The following is a 25,466-nucleotide window of genomic DNA, read 5'->3' on the forward strand; positions in this document are numbered from 1 at the left end:
GGTTCTCTGCTAAATGGCCTCTCTTCATAATAACAGTACACTAGAGAGTTTCCCCACTGAAAGTAGGAGAAGCAGGCCTGAAACACCCTGCTACTCCCAAGGACCCTGAGCTTATTTCCCCTACCTGTAGTTCTGATGGCCCTGACAACAAAGGTAGACTGGACGCTTTGAAAGGGAATTGTGCCAGGCCATCTGGGCCTAATTAACAGCCGCCCAGTGGACCTGAGAGGGCAGCTGGTCTCTATAAAGAGCCAGAGAGAAACAGGAGGAGGAAGCTATGGCAGAGTGAGGCTACAAGAGGGTTAGGAGGTGCTTGCAGGCTTCAGAAGAGCCAGTTGCTTTAGAGACCAAGAGACTCCTATCAGGTATGGCTGATAATGGCTTGTCAAAGCAGGGAAGAACCAGAAAGGGGAGGACTCACCAGGACTGAGTTTGTTTTGAATTCTACTAATTAGAGCCAGAAGGGGAATGTGTTAAAGATTCTGGATTAATGGAATTTACTTAGAATCCTGAATAGGGGAAACCAAGGCAGGGTGCTGCAGAGCCACTCCTGGCAATAAGGCTGGGCTCAGGAGGCAGCTGACCCTGTTAGATCACCCAACAAGCTATAGATCAAAGATTGAGAATGAGACAGCATAACTACAAAGCTTCTTGATTTCCCTTTGGAAAGCTACTGCATCTTCTATGGATATTTTATTTTAATCAGATTATTTAAATTAAATAATTATTATTAATTAATAATAATAATAATTAATTAATTTAATTAATTTTAATTTAATTTTTATTTAATTTATATGTGTTTTGTGTAATTGTATGATTCCTTCATCATATTAATGCCTTGGGCGGGGGGGGGAATCTGTTTTTTTCATAGCTGTAAGTTTGTATGAATTTTTTTTTCTTTGGGTGAAAAATAAATCTTCCAGAAAATGCATTTTTGAGGTGTTGGGGAAGGACCAAAATTATGATTGGGGTTTTTTTTGTTTGTTTCCCTGCAAGTTCAATCAGAATGGTTCATTTTGGGGAAAAAAAAGGTGTTTTATCCTTCTCAAAATAAAAATATTTTGACTTTTGTTTTAAAATTTAGTTAATTAAAAACAAATGGCAAAAAACCCACCCAAAACATAATGAAAAACATAGTGGTGGGGGGGAATTTCTAATGAAACGTTTTTGTTTGACCCAAAATGATTATTTTTCAGGGTGTGTTTTTTTTGGGGGGGGGGGAGGCAGGAAACTGAACCCTCCTCCCAAACTTTGATTAAAATGTAACAGATTTTTTTTCTTCAGTTTTTTCGATTCATCCCTCAACTTGAAAAATTAGCTATTAGCTCAGCTCAAATCAGGTGTTAAACCCCACTGTCCAAGCAGCTTCCTTTGCTAGTTACATGCTAAACATAGACATGCTAAATCTCATTACATTACCAATGTCCTTTCATTGTCAGAACGAGGGACAGATCTGCGCTTACCCTTTACAAACAAATCTTTCTTATTCAACTTCTGTAGCAAGGAAAGTTAATCTGATCAGCTAACGCTGTGTCTCCTGGCCTCTATGCTGTTTCCAACAGCACTGTGGCAAGCAGGAAACTTCAGCTGTGCATTGCCTTCCTGTCAAGGGGCCACTGAGAGGGGATTCAGAAGACATTTTTTTTTTTCTCTGCTATCCATGTGAATGTTGGGTCTCTTGCTGAATTCCATGTCAGGCTCATATGTTACTCTCCATGAAATTGCTGAGTTACTGGTCTGACAGGGAACAGAATTCCATCTGTGTCCTGCTAGGGTTATGAAATTGTGCTGAGAAGTTGGATGATGTACAATCGCAGACATTAAGCCAGCCTATACTTGTTCAAAACATACCCAAGATTACTTTTGTAAAGTTTGATGCATGGCTTCTACGTTCTCAATCTTGGCTCTGTATAACTCACTGATGTTTAAGGGAACACATGATTTTAAAGGGAACCTGCATCATAATACATCAGTGATAAGGCTTGCTACACTTGCCATGAAACACATAGTAGATTTTTAAGTGTAATGCCAATTAATAATTTGCCACACATGGTACTGAAAACTAGCCCCTTGATATTATTTAACATTTGTTTTTGTTATGTTTTTAGGAATGAATTTACATATAGAGTTATGTAATGAAAATTGTGAAGAGATGGTAAATTGAGCTTATCAGGATTCAAAAAGGGTTAAATATTTATAAGGATAACTGGGAAATCAAGAATTCTATTAGGTAGGATTAAAAACAAAAGGGATATAAATCCTCATGCTTCAGGGGATAAATGATGGAGTTTAGGAAGGAATTTTCCCTACATGTAATTACTCCAATTGCCTGCTACAAGGATTCTTGTACCTAAACACATGATACTGGTTGCAGCTGGAGACTAAACTTGATGGACCATTGATCTGATCCGGGATGGCAATTCTTTTGTCATAACGAACAATATTTTGTTCTGTAGACTTATTACTTCACTGCAAGGTAAGAAGCACTTATAATACCTTGCGACTCATATAGCACTCCTCATGTGTAGCTCTCAAAGCACTTTACAATCTTATTATCCCCATTTTACAGGTAGAGAAATTAAGAAAGAGAAGCTTATTGTCCTGGGTTATTGAGAACTGAGAATGAAAAAGCAGGCTCGGTCCAATGCCTTATTCCCTGGACCAAACTACCTTTCCTACCCAGAAGCTTCTATTAAAACGCCAATTAGTTTCCCCCTGAACTTCCTTCCCCCCAAATCAATGGATCTGTTGTCTTGCATGTCATGAATCTGAGGGGGCAGCAAAAACAATCCATTATCTTTAGGGAAAAATCACTACACTGGCAAACTTCCAGCATGAGCAAGTGGTAAGGCTGCCAGTTGCTAGGCAGATGGGGCAATAGAAATGCCCAGACAGAAATTATATGCAGTGTTGCTGTAGCCGTGTTGGTCCCAGGAAAGTAGAGACAAGGTGGGAGAGGTAATATTTTTTTCATTGGGCCAACTTCTGTTGGTGAGAGGGACAAGCTTTCTGGCATACACAGAGCTCTGCTTCGGGTCTGGCTCTGTGTAAGCTTGAAAGCGTGTCTCTCTCGCCAAAGAAGTTGGTCCAGTAAAAAAATAATTGCCTCACTCACCTTGTCTTTTGAGACAGAAACTGACTTTGTTCCTAAAAAAGGAAATCTTAACTCATCTCTTTGTATCAATCACCCAGATCAGGGGTGTTTGTGCAGCAGAGGCTGGGGGCGTAGGGCTCCAAGGGCTGGCCCTGAGTTAGCACAGGGAGATTTTTTCCCATGTACAAGAGTGTTTTTGTTGTTGTTGCTCTGTCATGATGATGGCAGTACCTGGGTGATGAACTTGGTATAGAGTCAAAGCAGAGGGAAGACTTTTTTTTTTTTCTTTTCCATTTCCCTTTCAATAACCTAACAAGGCATCTGCTAAGAGCTCCCTGGGGTTTCTTTTACACAGAGCCAATATTGCTAAAAGCCATATTACCTTCTAAACACATAATATACTTAATGTGAATCATTTTATTTCTTTGAATGTGAGCCACACATAAGCAATAAACACTTGCATTTGCTGTATAGTAAAGACAAACTACCAACACTGCTTATCAAGCCTCCCTCCCCCTTAAAATGATCAAACACGGGGCCTGATCCTCAGTCAGCAAGCTGGCTTGAGCTGTGCTCACAGCAGGAACTGAGGAAAGTAATCTTAAGCCTTCGTGAGCTTTAGCACGTGTATAACTGATCCATGGCTACTACTGCTGGCTATGGGGCACATGGCTCACTGCTTTCCCCTGCATGTGGTTTTGATTATATGGATGTAAGTAGTGTGCACCCACCGACCACATAGCTCCTTTTGTGTGGATCACATTTACTGTCCTTCCTTCCACATTTATCTGCTGTGATCCACCATGGAAGTAAGTTCTGAAGTGTGCTGAGAATATGTGGTAGTCCCTCCTTTGTGGGTTCTTTAGTCCTCCTCATAGCAGAAACAATATTTCTGCTTTAGGCCTTTACTCAACTTTCTGAATAACCTCAAGATTGGACGCAGTGAAAATATTTTTATAAGATTTAAATGTAACTGGGTTTTTTTTATTAATTTCTGAGAGCTTTCAGTGAAGGAATTTAATTACCAAGGACCAATGATTGCTGGTGATGGTACCCTCCTGAGTGATGCCTGGCATGGTACTAAAGCAACCTGGCACAAATGGTGGGACCTAACCCCAGTTCTTTGTGACAAAAAGATAGAGGTGTATAAAACTGTAATTTGACCCATTGTAATGTACAGACCAGAAACTAGCAACAAGAAAGGAGATCAGTATGCTCTCTACCAAGAAATGAAGTTGAGATTGTCAAATGGTTGGATGCTCCACGATAGGAAATGAAATGAGATTGTAAGGGGCCTAATACAGGTTGCTCCAAATGAAAACAAGTTGAGGGAAGGTAGGCTACATTGGTATTGGCTTGTCCAGCAGAGACTGGAGTTGTGATCAATAGGATGGCTTTCAGTGAGCATGGATGGAAGATGACCCAGGGGATCCCAAAGACTTGGTACATGGACCAAATATCAGTGGACCTCAGAGAGATCAGTCTGCATGACAGCCTGGAGTACACTCAAGAGTTTTAGAAGAAGGCTATAAAAGTTGCTGATCCAGAACAGAGGAATGGCGAAGAAGAAGACGACGACAACTTAACTTCTGTACCTATGAACACCATAGAACTGGCAGTGAAATTGAACCCTGAAGTTCTGCATTTAATTACAGGTTAGACGTAATTTTAAGCATCTAGAATGGGAACTTTCTCACCCTCGTTCAGCAGTGATGTAAAACCTGGCTGTGAAAGATTCCTTTAGTGAAGAGTGAGAAGCTGAATAAGCCATACCCACTGATCGCTACTTGTCAGTTCCATCTCTGATCCCTCACTATCTTATATTCCAAATAAATGCATTCATTCCAAAAAAAATGGAAGCACAGCATAGCACCTTGCTAATGCTTAAAAAGGCTCTTAGTCTAGTTGTAATCAGTTCCTGTGAATAGTGTGGTTTCTGTATTTTCTCATATGTACACAAGTTCCCCTTTCACAGTCTCTTTACTAGAAAGATGCACCCATCCCATAACCTCTCTTAAGGCAACTTGTAAAATATTACAATCTAAAAATATGATAGGTCTGTGTGTCTGTCTCGGAATAAAAATACTAGGATCTTTCCTCAGAATCAAACTTTCTCATCTGGTGCGCACTGATGAAATAATCAACCTTGAAGCCAGGTGAAATTTGCCTGGACTGCCTTCTGTTACAAACCTGAAAAGTGAGCCAGGTTTGCAAGGCTTGCCAAGGTTTGTAAACCTTTTTGATGAGCTTGAGGTTGAGTGAACCTGTACTGGATGTAGGGTGCTTTGGATTTGTGACTTCAGGTGGCAGGGATGCAAATCAGCTGAGTGCCACATGGCTTCCTTCTGAAACCATGAAAACTCAATGGCTTTGGGGACATCTTGCTCTTAGATTTGGCTTTCCCTGTGATTAGGGTTGTGAATGAAAATGGACACCCACAACCCCCCATTTTTACTCACAACTGCTGCAAACCACAGCAGAATTTTGCACAGGGAGGTCATGTGGCTGAAGTGAAGATGGCTGGAATGTCCAAAATTAGCTTTGTGCCTTTGTTCCTTCATGTTAGAAGTGTAGCCTCTTTGTGATTACAGTGAAGAGTGCATCCATTGGTCCCATTTCTGGCTGCTAGTAGGCTGGGCCTACACCTAAAATATAGATCAACCTAGCTATGTCACTGAGGGCTGTAGAAAATTTCACACCCTGTGTGACCTAGTTAGGTTGACCTAACCCCCATTGTAGATGCAGCTAGGTTGATGGAAGAAGTCTGCTGTCAGTTTCGCTACCATCTCTTGGAGAAGTGAATTTACAACAGAGATGGAGGGCGGGATTGGGTGGGGGAAACACCTTCCATTGCTGTAGGAAGCCTCTGTGCTACCACAGCACAGCTGCAGTAGCTGTTGTAGTGTAGCCATACCCATAGTCTAGTACAGAAGTGTTTAATTTTAGATTTGCTTTTCAAATATCCTCCATGCAAATCCAATGAAAGGGGTAGGAAGAATAGATGGCTACCAAGGGCACTACAGTCCTGTCCCACCCCTCCACAGATGGCCACAGTGGCTGAGCAGTGCTGCAGAGATCTACCTTGACCCCAAAGCAGGTGAATGCGCCACATCTGCATTGAACTAACAACCCTTCCCACACTGCAAAACCAACCGGAAATTAAGTGGTGATTCGCTCTGCCCTTTATACAGTCATCAAAGAGTCTGTCATTAGACCAGAGCTGGCCATTTTGTTGGTGTGAGGAGACAGTCTGCCATCTCTCCATTTATGACAGTTAAGTGAGCAGCTCTGACTCAAACACGCAGGGAGCAGGGGTGTTTGAATAGAGGTGCCATTTTTACATGGTTATTTTTGGGACCATCATTGTACTTCACTGTGTAACACAGAAAAGCAAAAGGAAATAAATATGTTGACAGGGAAAAGGAAAGTCACTCTTCTCCTGCCAAGGAAAACAAAGAAAAGAGGCAGTTAGACAACTCTACCTTATGTTTTTAAAAAAAAAAAGAGAGAGAAATGTGAAGGGCTATAGTGCACCTGTGCATTTTACCCATTTATTGTAAGTGTTTCTAGAACTATAATTCATTGGCAAAAGTCTGTGTTCAGTGACCATCACACTCCAGCTCTAGCGTGGGGATCTAGTGTTAGTGCTCTCGCTTGTCACATAATCATGAAGGGATCCTGGCTGACTTAAGGCCTGTCACACTTGCCCTCTGCTCCCACTGCATCTTTCTCTGTTATAGTTGTGTGTCCTAGTTTCTCTAGTTATAAAAACAGAATTTTTTTTATGCTGTGTTTTCAGATCCTACAGGGAAGCTTTGCACAAGTGTGGAGTGATGCCTCTATGACAGAGTGGCTCCTGCAGGAGTCATGCAGTCTGACGAAAGTAGGACTAGTGGTGGAGGGTAAAAGATCTGCATGGAGAGCCCAGCTAGGGGGGTCTCCTCCTTGGCTCAGTGCTTAGATATGAGTTCGATAGACTGATTGTCCCCACTTCCCCACCCTGGATCTATGTGGGTTGTGAGGCTGCATCCTCCCCCTAAAGCCAACAAAACAGTTTCCCCATAGGCAGCTTTTCAAGACACTGTACAAGATTCACTTCTGTATTTACTGCTTCATTACCCCCCCTCAGGTGGCTATTTGTGTGGAATGGACAGTTTGACCCTGAGGGACTGATCTTATGCTCATTGATGTAAACAGTGCAGGATCAAGTCCTAAGTGACTTGCCAGAGTCTGCAGCAGAGCTGGGAGCAGAACTTAGAAGTCCTATCTCGGTCTTCTGTTCCTCCTGCAGCAGAACAGTTCACACTGTCCAGTGGGTAGAAGTTTTATTTCTTGCATTCCAAATTAATTGTTCAATACCTGTTTATTTAACAACAAAACTATGTGGTTTGTTTCCCCCCGGAAAGGGGCAAAACAAACTTTACAAGGCTGATTATGAACTTCCATCCATGATACTAAAGCTAAGTACGTTACTATTTGCCAACTATCTGCATATGTGAACAGTTGAAGGATGTTGGCATTTTCTTTTAAGCAAAGATAACATGGTGAGAGTTTTTGGTGCTGGTGCCTTAGTAGGTCATAACCATCTCCTTCCATCAAAAACATGATGGTAGCAAGTATGTTGATTTATCTCTTGAGGGTAAATTCAATGTGGGGTGGTGGTGCCATCTCCCTGTTTTTTCTGTACAAGTTACTTAGAGCTAAGTGTGTTCTCTCTAAGTCCTCTATATTAGATGAATAGCATGTCGCTCAAAGGAGTGCTCAGGCTCAGTCCACTTCCCATTTCTAACTCAAAACAGTTAGAAATGAGCATAATTAGCACAAATTTAATTTTCACTTATAACCATAGGTTAAGTAAAAAGGACAGGTGGTGATAAACTGTGTGTGTGTGTGTGTGTGTGTATGTATGTGTGTGTATACACACACTTGTTACACAGGAACACTTCGTTTATAAGAAAAAAACAAATTTTATTGGTCTCTGGTGCTTAATTAAATCTTTGCTGTCAAAAAATATTATGAACTGATTTAAGGTGAAATTGCAGCTCTATTGTAATCACTTGGAGCTTTGTTGTTGACTTCAGCAGGACCAAGATTTCACCCTCAGTGACTGTAATCTCTCTAAAGATTTCCCTGTGGTGTACACTTGAATGAATTGGGCTTCCTCCAACTATCAACTTTTTTTTCTCTTTAGCATTATCAGGAAGGAGTTTTGTGAACTTTGAATTCCATCCCCTCTATTTCTTCCATTATGAGCCCAAGAAACCAAATCTTTTTCATCATATGTGGACCGTAAATCCCATGGTATCTCTGAGAAAAGGGCCTGGACCCAAACCCCAAGATCTGAACACTTTGAAGGTTGGTGGATTTGAAACCTTGATGTGAATAAGAAATTCTGCAATATTAGGGTTGTTTGCGCGGAGCAGCTCCGGAGCAGTGGAGCTGCAGGTTTTTGCCTGGAGCTGGAACAAAGCTGGAGCACAGCTCCAAAGCCCTGTTTGCATTTGCTCTTTGTAGAGAGAGGTTCATCTGCAAATTAGAGCTGGCTGACAAAAAAATGTCAAAACAATTTTCTGCCAGAAAATACCACTTCAGCAAAACCTACTGTTTTGTGAAATATAGGGGTTTTTTTCCTTCCAGTTTTTAAAATGTCAAAACTACTCATTTAGAAATCTTCAGAATGAAAAGGGTTTTTTTTTAAAAACTTTGTTTCAAAATGAACTTTATATTGAAAAATAAAGGGATTGAAATAGAAATGAAGAAACACTTTCAATTTTTTTTGAAATAAAACATTTCAATTGACACCAAATTTTTGTTTTCAGAATCTTGTTTTGTGTAAAATTTTGATAATCCTGGCTTTTTTGTATCCCTATTTAGAAGAATTTCTGTCTCTCTTTTCCCCACCGCCAACAAAATCTCAAAATTTTGCACAGAATGGAAAATCTGCTTTCTAACTAGCTGTGCTGTCAATCTAAACCTGTGTTTGGGCTTTGGGTATTTGGTTAGGGCCTATCCCTACCTCATCCTCCCTATATTGGCTCTAGCATCTCATCCTTCAGAAATGGGCACCTTTATCCTATCCATGCAAAACTAACTGGCTGAAGAATGTACTGACACTTTGTATACAGAAAGTGTTACCTTTTCTTTTTTTAGTCCGTGTAGCCTGTGATGTGAAAACATCTAAAGTTAATATCTTATTTATTCAGTACTTATGATTCAAGTAAAGGGAGTAGTGAGAGGCATGATAAGAGATTGGATTGTTTGTAGAACTTAACTCTGAATTTCCTGGCTCTTAAACACTCGATTTTTCAAAAATAACTGCAATTTTATTTTTAGAGTAATTACTATTTACTCAAAACTGTATTTCTAAATTTCTGTTATGAGAATTTTATATGAAAGGCGCCATGTATTCCACCATTCTGCAATTCTGTTGTTCACAACATATCTACCCTTTACTGCAGGATCATGTTCTAGTTTTAGGGCTTGTCTATGGCACAGCAGCAACGTTGCAGTGCTTCTCCTGTTGGCTTAGGTAGTCCACCTCCCTGAGAAGTGGTAGGTAGGTCGATGGAAGAATTATTTTGTGATCTAGCATGGTCTACTCTGGGGGTCAGGTCAGATTAACTATGCTCCTCAAGGGTTTGGATTTCTCACACCCCTGAGTGATGTATTTAAGCTGACTTAATTTTCTTGTGTAGACGTGGCCCAAGGTGTGTGATGGATTACAGACTACTATACAGTGGAGAACAATGTATTTCAGATAATAACAAAGGGTAGTCTGGGTCAATATATCTTAAATTAGGAAACACCATAAAAAATTTTTGTAGTTTCTTCCATAAAAACTCCTGCATATCATTTTAGAGTTGTAAACAATACCGTTAATCAGTAAGCAGAGAATAAAGAACATAGGAGTCGTAGACATATATGGGAGGAGCAATGGGGCAGGGGAGGAGATGTAGGGTTATGGAAAGTCTGTTCTCCATTTTAAGAGCTGCAGAGGAGAAAGCTCTTGCACCGGCAGTGGTGAGTTTGAAAGAATGGACATGGAAGAAGCCAGTGCTATGGGAGCAACAAAGAGGTTGTAGCAAGTCAATGGAAACCTTAGGGCTGTCTAGGTACTGCTGTAAGGAGGGACTGGCTCAGAGCTAGCTCATCTCGCATGGACCTTTTGGGAGGGACTGTACATGATGGCACAGCCTGTTCACAAGAGTGCGTAGCCTGCTCCGTCAGAAAATGAGGCAATCCCTGTCCAGAAAAGAAGCTTCATGTAACCATATTACAAGTGGAAGATGTATCTGAGGGGAAAAAGCATGTGTAAATTAAAGTCTCTCAGGGGCATGTCTAATCTGAGCTGTAGCCAGTTACGCAGCAACAGCTATCGCTATTATATGTGTATTAGCACAATCTTCTTGGCAACATCCCAGAGATCTGAGAGGTGGAATGCAAAATACTTTCGTGCATTGCTCTGATGATTGTGAGCATGGATTCAAATAGCTAAACAGCTTCCTGTAGCTGGTTTTAAGCATTTCTTTAATTTTTGTGACAAATCTCCATTATCATTTTATTTTTCTGTTTTTAAAATACAGATTCATCTTTTATAGTCATGAACATTAAGTGCCCTCTAATGAAGTGTTTAGAAAGAACCTTAGTAATAATTAAAAAATGTAATGGATGTAGAGTTAAAAAACAAACAAACCCAGAATAAACTAAGCTAAAATCCTGTTGGCTTTTCAGGTATCCATGCACCTCCAGAATACAATCTTTAATATGATTTACCCCTTGTTCTGGGTGAAATAAGTTGGACTTCTCCATTCCACACTTCTGGGAACATGCTCACCCACTGGCTCAAGGTGAGCTGAGGGTGTTGCCAAATCACAGTGAGATGAGGAACAATTTGAGGAAGGAGAATAAATGGACAGCAGTTTCCTGTTTACTTACAACTTTGGGCTTGTCTACACGTCACGTCAGTCAGTCTGTGCAACAAGCCAAAGCATAAAGCTACAGCACTGTAACCTGCCACACACTAACTGGCCATGTGGACCCTGCTGCGATGCACTATAGGTTCTGTAGTAGGCTTTGACAGCAGAACGTTGAAGCATGCTATGGAACTTCTAGTGCACAGTAGCAGTGCCTGCATGGCCAAGTTAGTGTACTGCAGGTTCATGCCCTGGCTTGCTGCTCACTAAGTCAGTGTGGACAAGCTTTGTTGGCAAAACAAATGCCATTTTGTGGCTGCCTGCTGTAGGGATGCACAAGACAAAAGGTACATGGCTTTCTACCTTCCTCCTCTCCACACTCCTGATTCAGCCACAATTATAGTTGTGAGCATCTGAAAATCAGGTCATCAGTGTCTAAAGCTGATTAATCAAAAACTGAGTTGGCCAAAATCAAAGGCCATTAATGAAAATTTGGGCCCAAAAAACATGACCCAAGTCTTAAAAAATCATCTGCAGAAATGAGAATGGGGAAATGGGTTCAACTCAGAACTCTGGATCTTAAAGCCAGTGAACTTTCTATCATAGGTCCATATGCTGAGAGTCTTGGCTTCAAAACCTTCTCTGGTCCCCAGAAAATACCCTCTCCTATTATTAAAAAAAAAATAAAAAAAAAAATAAAAAGGAGGGAGAGAATTAGTTGATTAGAGAACCTGTGGTAGGGAGTTAAGGATGAGAAGTTCTAACTCTTGTAATTCTTTGAGTGACAATCATTGCTGACCACTCCCTTTTCCTTCACCTCATCCTGATGTGCTTTTTCACTCCATCCCATACTCTTCTAACTGATTGACTAGCTTGACTCTTCTGATTCAGCCAGCTCCCTCTTGCAAAATATTTCTGAAATCCCACCAGCTACTTGAAGCATTCCTCCTATAATGACCACATGCCACATCGTGCCTGATTCACTGGCTTTACATCAGTCAAATTCTACTAATTTCATTGGATTTGCACCTGATTTATACCCCTGTAATCAAGAGGAGAATCAGGCCTGCTCTGTTTGGCATAGGTGCTGGAACAATGGATGCTGGGGGTGCTGCTGTATCCCCTGGCTTGAAATAATAACAACCGAAATACATGGTTTCTGCCTTCAATACCCCCACTATAAAAATTGTTCCAGCACCACTGCTGTTGGGTCTACATTGTACCCACTTGTTAGTTTAGACTGTACGCTGTTTTCAGCATAGACTTGTTACATGTTCTTTGGCATGCTTTACCTCCTGTACAGCTCCATGTGTCATAATGCTATCTAGATAAATTAAAACCTGTTTTTAAGGATAATGAGCTGTATTCTGTCCCCATTCACATCTATGTAGTCCCATTGACTGGAATGGAACTGGTGTAGCTGAGGGCTGAATTGGGCTCAAGTTGTGAAAGAACTGGGCCTGAACACATTTAAATTTATTCAGGTGGCAAAATGTACCTCTGATTAAGCAAACTGAAGAGCTATCTGTGGTCAGGGCATAAGAACAGCCAGACTGGGTCAGACCAAAGGTCTGTCTAGCCCAGTATCCTGTCTTCTGACAGTGGCCAATACCAGGTTCCCCAGAGGGAATGAACAGAGCAGGGGATCCTCAAGTGATCCCATCCTCTGTCACCCATTCCCAGCTTCTGGCAAACGGAGGCTAAGGACACCAATAGAGACTCAAGGACTTCTAAAGAATGATGCAAAAGGTGTGGAGCATTTGCTTTTTAACAGGGTTAAATCTGGATTACTCAAAATGAGATCCTTACCAATACAATAAAGGAAACTCGAGCACAAGCTGCTAGGTCTTGAGGAGAATGTAGATTGCCTTGTTCTACTTGGTGGAACAGCCCCCTGACCCAAAACATGTCATTCCATCTGTCAGCATCTAGGCACTAGAGGGGAAGAAAAATGAATGCTATGGCTTTAGAGGAGTTACTTTTAGAAACATTTACATAGCAGCTAATCTGTACCTTATATTGAAAGATAAACAGTGGTGGTGTTTTGTTTTTTTTTTTTTTTTTTTAAACCTTCCACCAGGGTTAGGTTATTTCTTAAATCAAAAGAGGCTAAATAAAACGAGCTGTTATGGAAATCTTTACCTTAGTTTCTATTTTTACTACCATGATATTTAATCACCAAATGGGGTAGAATAACCAAGTTAGTAAATTTAAATCCATCATGGGCCAGACATGTTTTAGGCCAGGGTGGGGAAACCTTTTTTCTATCGGGGCCACCGACCTACAGAAAAAAATCAGTCATGGGCCACACAGCCTGGATGGGGGGTGCAGAGGCTTGGGGCTTCCCCTAGGCTCTGGGGTGGGGCTGAGGGGTCTGGAGTGTGGGAGCAGGCTCAGGGCTGGGGCAGAAGGATTGGGCTCTGGGAGGAGGTTTGGGGTTCAGGCTCTGGGAGGGAGTTTGGGTGCAGAAGGGGGCTCGGGTTGTGGCAGAGGGTTGGGGTGGGGGTGTAGGGTCTGGGAGGGAGTTAGGGTGTGAGAGGAAGTTCCGAGCTGGGGCAGGTGGGTTCGAGGGTGTGGGCTCTGGCTGAGCAGTGCTTACCTCAGGCAGCTCCCAGTTGGCAGTGCAGTGGGCTAAGGCAGGCTCCCTGCCTGCCTTGGCTCCGCCCTGCTCCCAGAAGTGGCCACCATGTCTGGCCCCTAAGCAGTGGGGTCAGGAGGCTCTGTGTGTTGTGTGCTGCCTGTGCCCACAGGCACTGCCCCTGCAGCTCCCATTGCCGTGGTTTCTGGCCAATGGGAGCTGTGGAGGGAGTGCTGGGGGCAGCACGCAGAGTTTCCCTGATCACCTCCATGCCTAGGAGCTGCAGGGACATGCCAGTAGCTTCTGGGGGCTGCATGGAGCTGACCGAACTGTCTTTCCCCTGATGGACGTATTTTCCTTGGGCAGAGGACAGTGAAGGGACCTCTCTTGGGCCTGGGGGTTGAGGAGCTAGCTGAGTGCACTCTTAGTCCCCAACTTCTATTTCTGTATGCAAGAACATGTGCCGTGTGGGAGAGAAGTTGGGGAACATGTGCTAAGGGGAAGTCCAGAGCAGCAACAGCCTGAGCCTGAGAAGGAAGAGTGAGTGGCTCCTTGTAGGGGTTGAGTGGACTCCGTGTAGCACAGAGCAGCTAGTGGGTGTCTCCATGGGCATCTGGGGACAGCTGGGCTCCCTGTAGCACAGAGCAGTGAGTGGGTGTCCCCATGAGGGTCAGGAGGACTGCCTGCACTCTCACTGCACAACAGAGCGAGAGCCCGTGTGACTGGGGGGCAGCCCAGTGTGGCAGCATGTACAAAGCATGCTAGGGCAGGATGACTGGCTGTGCTCGTCTTGCCACAGAGTTGTGTGGCTCCTCCTGGGGAGGCAGTGGGTGGGGGGCAGGGGGAGTGGCTGGCTGCGTTCTTCCCACCATGACAGAGCTGGGGCAGCACGGGGACATTCCCAGAGTTTGGAATTTCTTGTCTGGGATTCCACAGGTCCTACAGCCCAGACACTAGGCACTTTGCAGCACCCCATAGGCACTCTGCAGGCTATACCAGGCAGCAGCCAGCCCAGTGTGGGTCTCCCAAACAGGCAGAACGTTACAGAACAAACATCCTTGCTCCTGTTAAGAGAAGGAACTTAGGGACGGGCCAAAGCTCATTGAGAGAACTCCTTGTATGAGAAGGGAGCATGCAATATAGTGAGCACCTCTGCGTGTAACTAAGACAAGAATCTGGTCTAAGATGTCAAATAGAGTTGCCTGATTGTAAAGGAAGAATAATAATTTTAATATACATTTTATCCCCCAGTTTCCTTTCTTTACTTGTATGAGAATTTTCCATAAAGATACCCTTTGGTAACACAGCCTCACTCATAGGGGTATATATACACTTTTCCTTTCCTCCAAATGAACCAGAAATCATGAGAGGATTATTTTCCATAGAAACTTAAACATGTGCTTAATTTAATGGAAAGTTAAGTGCTCTGCTGAATAGAGGCCATATTGTACACTAACAGTTTCAGCAGCTATTGCTTCTGAACAGGACCTACCTACCAGCGAGGAAAAACAATAGAGGATTTCCACTGGAAGTGTTTCTTAAACAGATAACCACTCCTTGATACCAACAGATCATACAGCCATAAATTCTGAGCACTAAAAACCTAGACAGATGTTTAAGGTGGACAATTAATGAAACAGATGTAAATGTTATTGAACTTGGGTTTTATTGTTTAGGATGAAATACCCTATTTTTCAAGCAAATGTACAAGCTCTGTAGTCTATTAAATGTATCTCTTTCAAAGCCCAAATGGCTATTTTTCTAAAAGAATAGTACAACATATTCATCAACATCATATTACAGAAAAGAATGAGAGGTTCACCTAACATCTGCTGCAGATATTAGCGCTGGAAAGAACTGAGCCGATCAGCCCTATAATATTTCCTTTGTACTGCTCTGAAGTACAGCATCAGGCTTCCAAAAGTATATCTGTGAAATATAACTATCTCCTTTGTGGAGTGAGTAGGCACTCTCCAAAGTTTCAAGTAACTAATTGCACTTGTTGTATCAAACAAAGCCTGGAGTTGAAACTATTTCTGAAGTGGGAACTGGTAGGTTTGTTTTTATAGAGGTGAGTAAAATATTGATAAGGGAAAGATAAAACTACTTGAAAACATTGTGATATTACAGTTCATTATGAACTCAAAAATAGTCCCACTTGCATGAAAAATCTGGCAAAGATATGCAAGCACTCTAAGCCAAAATGGCCTCTTTTGTGGAAATGGACCCATATCTGACAGAAAATTCTTCTATTTTGAGTGAAAACAGAACAACTAGCCTGCAAAAACAGGTAGATTTTCATCAAAAACAGACCAGAAGTGGCATTTAACTATCCTTGTTTAAATGTAAGTTTCATTTGCTTGATATTTTGCCCAAAGCAGATTGTGGTAGAGTGCAAATACACATAATGAAATGGCAGATTTCTGAGTGCATAAATCCTTGCAAAATTATTCTGAGTAGCTGGATGCTTCAGATTTCTGGTATCAGATTACACACTACACAACAACCTACTCCTGGACTTCTCAAAGGAAGGAACAGTTGGAGTTTCAATCAGTTTGTGTAACTATAGCACACGAGAATGAAATGTTATTTCATAAGAGTGGTGCTGAAGATGTTCCAAAGTGCTGTCAGTGGGGTGACATTGTATCTTTATTTGCCTGATCTGGATCTTTCATTTAGTGTCTCCTAAATTTAAGATCCATACTTGGACTCAGAACCTAAGAGATTAAAGGATTTCCTGAGCTCCCTGAACAGTTTTATTAGTCAGATGACAGCAGAAAATAATTCTGGTTTTATTTAACTTTATATTCTCCCCCCCCAAAAAATCTCCAATGCTGTGTGTTCTTGAGTTAATAATTCTGTAATGAAAGAGTACCAGCCACTTCACTTCTGATCTGAATTGTACACTCTAATATGATAAGACTGATTTTAATTTGTGTATTGGTAATAACTCTGCCTATATAAACCTTCCCTTGGAAGTCTGCTACAATAATTTAACAGGTTTCAGAGTAGCAGCCGTGTTAGTCTGTATTCGCAAAAAGAAAAGGAGTACTTGTGGCACCTTAGAGACTAACAAATTTATTAGAGCATAAGCTTTCGTGAGCTACAGCTCACTTCATCGGATGCATTTGGTGGAAAAAACAGAGGAGAGATTTATATACACACACACAGAGAACATGAAACAATGGGTTTATCATACACACTGTAAGGAGAGTGATCACTTAAGATAAGCCATCACCCACAGCAGGGGGGGGAAAGGAGGAAAACCTTCCATGGTGACAAGCAGGTAGGCTAATTCCAGCAGTTAACAAGAATATCAGAGGAACAGTGGGGGGTGGGGTGGGGGGGAGAAATACCATGGGGAAATAGTTTTACTTTGTGTAATGACTCATCCATTCCCAGTCTCTATTCAAGCCTAAGTTAATTGTATCCAGTTTGCAAATTAATTCCAATTCAGCAGTCTCTCGTTGGAGTCTGTTTTTGAAGCTTTTTTGTTGAAGGATAGCCACTCTTAGGTCTGTGATCGAGTGACCAGAGAGATTGAAGTGTTCTCCAACTGGTTTTTGAATGTTATAATTCTTGATGTCTGATTTGTGTCCATTCATTCTTTTACGTAGAGACTGTCCAGTTTGGCCAATGTACATGGCAGAGGGGCATTGCTGGCACATGATGGCATATATCACATTGGTAGATGCGCAGGTGAACGAGCCTCTGATAATGTGGCTGATGTGATTAGGCCCTATGATGGTATCCCCTGAATAGATATGTGGACAGAGTTGGCAACGGGCTTTGTTGCAAGGATAGGTTCCTGGGTTAGTGGTTCTGTTGTGTGGTGTGTGGTTGCTGGTGAGTATTTGCTTCAGATTGGGGGGCTGTCTGTAAGCAAGGACTGGTCTATCTCCCAAGATCTGAGAGAGCGATTTCAACAATTTCCATCCCACCATCAACCTCAGCCTGGACCAGTCCACACAAGAGATCCACTTCCTGGATACTACGGTGCTAATAAGCGATGGTCACATAAACACCACCCTATATCGGAAACCTACTGACCGCTATTCCTACCTACATGCCTCTAGCTTTCATCCAGATCATACCACTCGATCCATTGTCTACAGCCAAGCGCTACGATATAACCGCATTTGCTCCAACCCCTCAGACAGAGACAAACACCTACAAGATCTCTATCATGCATTCCTACAACTACAATACCCACCTGCTGAAGTGAAGAAACAGATTGACAGAGCCAGAAGAGTACCCAGAAGTCACCTACTACAGGACAGGCCCAACAAAGAAAACAACAGAACGCCACTAGCCATCACCTTCAGCCCCCAACTAAAACCTCTCCAACGCATCATCAAGGATCTACAACCTATCCTGAAGGACGAGCCATCGCTCTCTCAGATCTTGGGAGATAGACCAGTCCTTGCTTACAGACAGCCCCCCAATATGAAGCAAATACTCACCAGCAACCACACACCACACAACAGAACCACTAACCCAGGAACCTATCCTTGCAACAAAGCCCGTTGCCAACTCTGTCCACATATCTATTCAGGGGATACCATCATAGGGCCTAATCACATCAGCCACAGTATCAGAGGCTCGTTCACCTGCGCATCTACCAATGTGATATATGCCATCATGTGCCAGCAATGCCCCTCTGCCATGTACATTGGCCAAACTGGACAGTCTCTACGTAAAAGAATGAATGGACACAAATCAGACGTCAAGAATTATAACATTCAAAAACCAGTTGGAGAACACTTCAATCTCTCTGGCCACTCGATCACAGACCTAAGAGTGGCTATACTTCAACAAAAAAGCTTCAAAAACAGACTCCAACGAGAGACTGCTGAATTGGAATTAATTTGCAAACTGGATACAATTAACTTAGGCTTGAATAGAGACTGGGAATGGATGAGTCATTACACAAAGTAAAACTATTTCCCCATGGTATTTCTCCCCCCCACCCCACCCCCCACTGTTCCTCTGATATTCTTGTTAACTGCTGGAATTAGCCTACCTGCTTGTCACTATGGAAGGTTTTCCTCCTTTTCCCCCCCCTGCTGTGGGTGATGGCTTATCTTAAGTGATCACTCTCCTTACAGTGTGTATGATAAACCCATTGTTTCATGTTCTCTGTGTGTGTGTATATAAATCTCTCCTCTGTTTTTTCCACCAAATGCATCCGATGAAGTGAGCTGTAGCTCACGAAAGCTTATGCTCTAATAAATTTGTTAGTCTCTAAGGTGCCACAAGTACTCCTTTTTCTTTTTGCGAATAATTTAACAGAGAATGTCAATAGACCCCATCAAATTTTTACTTCTAATATAAAATTATGGATTTTGAATGGATATCTTATTTGGGTGTTATTACTGGAAAAATCCCATAAATTAAAATCAGACCCTAAGTCCCTAAAAGCCCTTGAAGACTATATAACATGCAGGCCTGAAGAAGTCATCAAAGCTTTCAAGTAAAGGGATACCTCAGTTACAGAGTACAAAGTTTAAGCCATGTTTGTTTGCCAGTTCAAGGGAGATTTTAGAAGCTACCAAAGACTTGTTTCATTCTGGCACAGTGAGTACAATCTCAAGTATGTATAAGAGCCCAGAGTGAATAGACAAATTTAAAATGCAGGTTCAAATGGGAAGATTCCTCTTAAAATAAAGATAACCAATATCCTGCTGTGAGGCTATTCTAGATTAGAAAAATGAGTGGTGTAAATTAACATATTGTAAAACACCACATACCATCTAATGTAGAAAAACCCAGTGATATTTAAAAACATATTACCTGGTTGTGGTTTATACTAGGAGGGGTTTTTCACAGTTTAAACAAACCATTAAATGACCTTCCACTTCCAACAGGTGACATTCATTTTCATCCATTTCATTTTCGGTGACACTCATTATTTTTGTTGCACAAGTCTTATGCTGTTTTTTTTTCTTTTTTCCTTTTGAACAGAAGCTGCTATATATACAGAAGCCAAGATTTCTGAATATATGTGGGCCCCTCCTGCTGACTTCAATGGGAGCCATGCTTGTGCAGCTGACGGCAGATTTTGGCCTTAAAAAGGGGGTGGGGGGCGCAGCAGCATGTTGACATATCTGTAGGCAGAATGTCTCTGTATCCTAATGCACCTCTGCACAGCCTTCAAGTAAAATCCTAGGGCCTGATCCAAAAGCCCATTGAAGTAAATGGAGAATCTCCCATTGATGCCAGTGGGCTTTGAATCAAGGCATTAGGCTCAGATTCTCAAAGGTATTTAGGTGCTTAACTCACCCCCATTGATTTCAATGGCAGATGCCTGAATATCTGGACCCTAGTGATCAGCCTGCTGCAAATATGAGCAACAAGGGGAATGAAGAAGAATCCCTTTGATCACTAAAATAACCTCTCTGTTTACATGGGCCTATATTCATCATAGGTGCCAACTCTATGGGAGCACCCACTGCCAGCCCCCAATCAGCTCCTCCCCTCCCCCCACATCTCCTCCCACCCGCTGGCAGGCCATGTTAATCAGCAGCTCCCCTCCCTCCCCATGCTTCCCACCCACAGTAGTAAGCTGCTTTGTGCATGCAGGAGGCAGTGGTGGGGGAGCAGTGAGGGCACAGTGTGCTTGGGGGAGGGCAAGGAATGGGGCAAGAAGAGGCAGGGTGGGGTTGGAGCAGGTGGTGGGAAGAGGTGGAGTGGGAGGGGCCTGGGGCAGAGCTGGGAAAGTCGGCACCTGTGGTGATCATTTGAATGGAATCAGAAAATTTTTTTCAAAGTTCTGTGATGCAACTAAAGTGGAGCTAACTGTGCAGGACTGATGATGATAATGCCAACAAATGCAGGCCTGAATTCACTCCTTCCTTTAAAGAAAACAAGAGTTTGCCACATTTCCTCTTAAGAAACAGAGTGAAGGTTCAGAAATAGATATGTGCCTTAATCTAAACCTCGGATCCAAATGCCCCATGTTTTAGGACGTCCTTCAAAGGGAGGGAGGGGGGAATCTGGGGATGGAGGTGTGGAGGAGCTTGTATATTTTATACCAATTATTGCCAAGTGAACATACTGGTCAATCTAAATTGCTTTGTTAAAGTTTCATCACCAGAAATGTTTTACTGGCAGTGAGATTACATTTTTGGAAGTAACACTTTCTAGAGCTTGGCAAGGAAACAGGACTGAGGCAATTTAATACCCACCCATTTTGGAGAATGTAAAAACATTCAACCAACTGAGTTTGAGTGTTTTCTGGCTTCTTTCAAACACTGTTGGTATTTTACCCCTCACATAAGGAAGGGATCAGACCGAATGAGGACTGTCTGCCCTTATCCCTGAATCTTTTCCAGTTTTTAGATCCCAACTCAAACCAATTATTGTCAGATTCTGAAATACCTGGATAAGAATTTCTGAAATTCTGATGACTGGAAGTGCAAACCCTCCACCGCTGCAAGACAAAGGGAGTTCTGCCATGGAAGTCCATTGGCGAAAATGCTCAGGCAAGTTTCAGAACCATATCTGAATTGGGAGGTTTGACTTGCACTCATCAGACTTGCTTAAGTATCAAGCACTGTGTGTGTGCAGTTCCAAGGATTGTACTCCTGTGTAAGCATGGAGGACCCAGATTTTATTTGGTCCAAAACACTCAAATATTTTCATTTTAAAGCAAAGGAAATGCTACTTAGGACTGAAATTGAATTGCAGGATGGATGGATTACTCTAAATCAGTCTAATCAGAGGACATGATTTTCCCCTCCCCCATCCCCAAATTGTTTAGGAGAGGGACAGGGGCTATTCAGCTTCAAGCTCTGTAGGAAAAATCCAGACTTAACTGCAAATATATTTCAAATAATTTGGGGACCTATTCCACTCCCCACTGTGATCCAGTGTAATGACTCTAATGGGCTTTACTCTGGAGTCCCCATGTTTACTCCAGCTGCACTCCATCCCATGATAGCAATATTGACATACCTAGAGAGGGATGCAAGGGAGTAAATTAAACTCTTGCTCTTAGAGGTGCATGTTTGAGGCATATTGCCAGGGCAGAGTGAGGAAGCTTTCATTGCTATCAGCTGGTTAGTACCCAGTCTATGGTCAATAGAGAATGTCTGTCTCAGGAGTTCAGTGCTTTTTGTGACCCCTAAATTTTCTCAAAAAAAAAAGTGACTACCTCCTAACTCCATATAATCTTAAGAAGTTCTGTTAACCAGGGTAGCCTTTTAAGTGGCATATTTGTTTGTACTGAGATGTGCTAATTTAAATGATTCTGCTACACAGCAGTGGGATGATTTAACTTCCATGAATATGTGTGGAGGTTGTGTTACACATTTCTCCCCTTTGCCCATGCACAGAGGATATGAGCTGTTATAGTTAATAGCTACAGAAGCTTGGCTCTTTATCTCAGGCTATAGCATGCTTTTTAAGTCTTGAGGTCCCTGACTCAGTCCCCAGTGTGTCACCCAAGATGGTGGTTGTCACAATAGCAATCACATTGAGTTGTCCACATCCATGCACAATTTTCTCATGTTAGCCAACAAAACCCACATATAATATGGTAGGACAACAATAACAGTCCAGTAGTCTCTCACCAGGACTTTTAAGCATTTGCTATGTATCATGAGGAGCTGAATTTTGAAGTGGTCCATCACATTAAAATTCTGCTTTACAAGACTTGCATTCTGAGTAAGTATCCTGATTTTTTTTTCTCTTACATCTGGTAAGCATTTGAATGCAAAATAAAGACTTGTTTAAATTATGGGCATGGATTAGCACCTACATGGAATTAGGTCAAATGTAGGTACTTATTATTTGTGTAGGGATTTTTTTTTCCACAAGATCTCAAATATTTAAATGATTGCTGGCATGTGCAAGGAGCTACATACTCAGAACATGGTTAGAAAGTAAGCCATCTGACATGGGAGTGGTTTAAAGGAATCAGCTTGCTGTGTAGCAGAGGCAAGAGTCTATGCAGGCTGTAAAGAAAGTAGGTCTCAGTTTTGTTTATAGTACCCACAGATAGAAGACTTGACTTGAACAAACAGGATTCATGGCTAGGACTGGGTGATATTTTTCATTCAAAACCTTTTTTGCCGAAAAATGCAGATTTGGGTCAACCAAACAATTAGTTTAATTGCCAAATTGTGTGTGTGGTGGCTTTTTTTTTTTATAGAAATGTTTTGTTTTAGCTTGTTAGAGATGAAACATTTTATTTGATTCAAATCATTTTTGTTTTGAATTTTACTGCAATGTTATGTATACGTAAACAAGGGTAAGCTCCCAAAACAATATGAAACATTTTGATCCAACTAAAACCTGTGTTTTTCAACTTTTTAGGTTGGTTTTTTTTTTTTTTTTTTTTGGTTCAACCACTGAACCACTAGTTGTCTGCAAAGCTCTGTTCGTGACTACATATCTAAATAAAGACTGAAGAACAGTCTTGTAACTGGCACTATAAAAATCAAATAGATGGGAATTGAAGTTCAGAAGGAAAGATACAAATTATGGCCTTGGTTTGACATAAGGTAAAACCTTGGCAGGGAACAGAAAACTGCTGTATGATTCTTCTGTGCCATTCCTTCAAGCCAGAATCCCACAAACCCCATAATCTTTGAGGATCAGCCATGACTGTCCTCCTGGAAGCCATCATGATACTGCCTTCAGACTACCATGGGTTCCCCCTTTTCCATTCTGGAAGTGTAACACCATTTGGTTTGGAACTGTATCTTCTACACAGTTCAAAGGTATCTGGATCTAAACCCTAGCTGTAATTTGCAGATATGTAACTTGGAACAGAATTTAGGAACTCTCCAAGTGTACTGGGAGCCCATTTGCATGTGCTTGTCTGCTGCTGCTGCCTACAAATGGAAGTAGTAACAAATACAGTGGCTTCCTTCTTTCCATTCTGTGGAAAGATTTATTTATTTATTTATTTATTTATTTATTTATTTATTTATTTATGGGGGGGGGGAGTTACTGATTTGCAGCATTAACTCGTGCTACTTAACTTAGTTTATCATTATCTCTAACAAATAAATAACACATATTGGTATTGTTTGCCTTTTGCCATTTACCTTATTGGATTTCCCATTGTATCTCCAGTCACATTTGCCTCCAGCTCTGCTACGATGCTTGTAGTAGATTTCCCTCTGATTTGGCTGCAATTCTCATATTCTTGAGGCTCCTGTTTCACAAATAAGGTGATGCTGGCAGTAGATTTTATGCTGTTTTCAAGTAATATTTTATTCTGTGTACATTCCAACAAGTCTGGCCAAGAATATTTCCTATGTGAAATCCCCTGCTACTTTATCCACACCGTCTGCTTGCTTACTCCTACTGCTTTTATTTCTTTATTTATATCTACTGCTTTTTGAACTACTCTGTGGATTGTATCTAGTTTCTCACTAGCTATTAATAAACATCACTAATGTTTTCCATATATCCTCATAGCCTTCTTTCATGGACCATACTAAATTATATTGCCTCAAGAATCTCAGTAGCTTTGAACATCAGCTACCTCTTACTGATCCTAATGACATGGGCCAAACCTTGTGATGTGCGAGGGTCTTCCACACCCATTGCCAGGATCAGGCATTCTTTATCATGCAAGAGGTACTCAATATGTTTCAGGGTCAGCCCCACAGAAATTAAAGAAAATGATTTGTGAGGCTACAATTGCTAATATCTGTGTGTGGCATTTAAAAACCCCCCAAACCAAAATAACGCTTTGCAAAACATGATGGTTTGAATATTGTGGCTCTTCCAATAATAATTAATTAATTAATACTCTGTTTGATGATGTTCTGTTTTTTTTTTTTTTTTTTTTTTTCACCTGAACTCCTTGGTGTCTTTGCTGCTTTGGACTGTTTCCACAATGAATTCCTTAGGCAACAATGATGACCGAAAAGAGGTACTCACTAGAGCGATCAGAAAGTGCAATTTTCATTCTGCAGAAAATTCTACAGACATTTCAAAATTATTTTCATTCTAAATCAGAATGAAAAGCCAATTTTTTTAAAAAAATCCTGTTTCTTTTTTAGAAACTTTGAATTGCTTCATTTTGCTAATGTCAAAACATTGTTATAAACTATATTTAAATCAATATTTTATTTCATAATGAAATAAATTGAAATAAGTTGAAAAAACACTTAGCACACTAAAATGAAGTACTGTGATACTGTCAAAATGATTCATTTTGACTTTTTTCCTACATCAAAAACTTAATTAAAATCCACAGATTTTTGTGAAATGTTTTGGTTTTGACAACTGCATTTTCTGACAGAATATTGCGATGTTGAAATGTGTTTTTTGACTACTTCTAGAAATTACTGGTAAGTGGTTTTTTTCTTTTTTCATTTAAATGGCATATATTTGGGTATGAACCCTTCCAACCAGTAGAAAGTCAGGGACGATACCTCACCATTTGCATTAGTCCTGCTAAATGCTGGTCAGGAGGGTTTTCTGTAGGTTATGCTATTACACATTTCTGTTTGTAAATTGAATAATGTTAAAGGAAAAAAATTCTCACCTCCAGCCAAATGAATGGTGAAGTCAGTTTTCATGAATGCATTTAATTCCCCCTACCCCCAAAAAATCTACTCAACTTTATGCTCAGGAACATAGGAATTACCTACCCTGGGCCAGTGGCTAAAGTACTACCCTAGGACTTGGGAGACCTGGGTTCAGAAGTGCTGGAACAATTTTTATAGTTGGGGGCACAAAAGCAGAAACCATATATTTGGTTGTTATTACTACTTCAAGCCAGGGGGTACTGCTGCCCCAGAAGCCCTAGTTTCAGTACCCCTGCCAGGGTTCTCCTTCCTGTATTACCTTGGGCAAGTCACTTAGCCTCTCTGTTTCAGTTCCCCATCTGTAGAATGGGGATTATAGCACTAAATTA

At 41.4% G+C, this 25,466-nt stretch overlaps 1 long non-coding RNA gene across 1 annotated transcript in view; it reads left to right on the forward strand.

The window, feature by feature from the left end:
* Positions 1–270: 270 nt before the first annotated feature.
* Positions 271–25,466, forward strand: part of LOC119861525 — a 47,749-nt gene continuing 22,553 nt past the window's right edge. Inside the window, exon 1 of the long non-coding RNA XR_005294923.1 lies at positions 271–365. This is a non-coding gene — a long non-coding RNA (uncharacterized LOC119861525). The remainder of the gene's footprint in view (positions 366–25,466) is intronic.

Source organism: Dermochelys coriacea, chromosome 9 (assembly GCF_009764565.3).
Source record: "Dermochelys coriacea isolate rDerCor1 chromosome 9, rDerCor1.pri.v4, whole genome shotgun sequence".
Classification (NCBI taxonomy): domain Eukaryota; kingdom Metazoa; phylum Chordata; order Testudines; family Dermochelyidae; genus Dermochelys; species Dermochelys coriacea.